At 43.1% G+C, this 1732-nt stretch overlaps 1 pseudogene; it reads right to left on the reverse strand.

Annotated features, from left to right (window-relative positions):
* Positions 1-570: 570 nt before the first annotated feature.
* LOC141256546 (corrinoid adenosyltransferase MMAB pseudogene) lies at positions 571-1231 on the reverse strand (annotated as a pseudogene).
* Positions 1232-1732: the final 501 nt, after the last annotated feature.

Raw genomic sequence — 1732 nt, forward strand, 5'->3', positions numbered from 1 at the left:
GTTCACAAAACAGCAAAAATTCCTTGTCTTGTCGGCCGATGCCGAGCCCACACACCGGGGACTTTAGTCCTGTAGCCTCAGATTAAGGTCTCGGAAGATCTCTTCACAAAGTCTTGTCAATATCCTCTCAGTGGAAATAGCACCAGAAATCTTCTTTCCTCCCGAAGTCTCTCACTGTTATCCAGTACACCTGCCGTGTGCTCAGTCACAGAAATGGATTACTCAGTCCCTTCATCACTTGACACGTGAGTCCTTCAGCACAAAGTCTATAATCCACTCAGCATGGACTTCCACAAAACTCCACAGAGCCACACAGCTTCCCCAGCTCAGCACTTGTCCTTAAACAGAGAAAGGGGTAAACAAACTCCACATGGAAGAGTGTAAAGACAGCGTCTTATTGCAGCTCCTTTTCACAGACTTCCTGTCTAGACTCACACTTCAGACGGCTCTTAGAATACACACAGTTTCTAGCACTGCCCCTCCTCTGAGCCCAGCCAGGCAAAAGTCACAGGGTCCTAGTGCTCTCCTGCTGTTATCACATTTCACACTCTCACATCCTCATGGGTATGTTCAAGTGCAGATTGTCTCAGAACTGCTTTCTGACTTGGCGACATATCTTGCCAATGTAAAAAGGAAATCACTCAATCTGTAAAAGATCAGACTGTTCAAGTATTTTCCAATATTTGGATCTACCTTTTCTGTTTCCAGCAGCTTGAAAGTTACTCTCTGCTCTTCGACACACTGCTCGAGCCACATGTAGTGATGGCCTTACCTCCAGATGGTAGAATAAAGATGGTCAGTGGAGGAATCCATTGCTCCAGCTCCCTGATAAGCTCTTCTTTAAATTATGTATTCACTTTATGGTTTTCTCTGGCTGAGGATACTGGTGTTGCAATATTTGAGCCAATGTATTGCAGCATACACAGTATCTTCTCAAGTTCTGCGATACATTGGAGATTTGCTTCTAGTCAAAATTCTTTGGCTAACCCTATGGAAGAGGTGAGCTCATCGGTAGTGCCCAATGCTTGAAACACAAGGTTAAGTTTAGATCTCCGCTCTCCTGTGTATGTACTTGAAAAGCCTTAAATGCCTGTTTTTGTGTAGATCTTTGGGGTCTTCTCTGCTTTATTTTCTGTAGGGAACTCTCCTCTGCAACCTTACTACTGTACAGACGTCCTGCCTTGGTCACTCCTCGCACGGCTCTTCATAATAACAAACGAGCGGCTGCCATCACTCCACGCAGCGCCCACACCTCGTCCCACGTTGCAGAACCAGAATATGGGCTTTTTGAAGACGTATTTAATTTTGCTTTCATGTATTTTTTTATTTATTTATCTAAAAAAATACCAAGTACATTTACAGTTAGGTCCATATATATTTGGACAGAGACTACATTTTTCTAATTTTGGTTCTAGACATTACCACAATTTTAAACAAAACAATTCAGATGCAGTTGAAGTTCAGACTTTCAGCTTTCATTTGAGGGTATCCACATTAAAATTGGATGAAGGGTTTAGGAGTCTCAGCTCCTTAACATGTGCCACCCTGTTTTTAAAGGGACCAAAAGTAATTGGACAATTGACTCCAAGGCTATTTCATGGACAGGTGTGGGCAATCCCTTTGTTATGTCATTCTCAATTAAGCAGATAAAAGGCCTGGAGTTGATTTGAGGTGTGGTGCTTGCATTTGGAAGGTTTTGCTGTGAAGTAAACATGCGGTCAAAGGAGGTCAC

The sequence above is a fragment of the Phyllobates terribilis genome, unplaced genomic scaffold (assembly GCF_046119375.1).
Source record: "Phyllobates terribilis strain yellow unplaced genomic scaffold, ASM4611937v1 Scaffold_1__5_contigs__length_1240528914, whole genome shotgun sequence".
Classification (NCBI taxonomy): Eukaryota; Metazoa; Chordata; class Amphibia; order Anura; family Dendrobatidae; genus Phyllobates; species Phyllobates terribilis.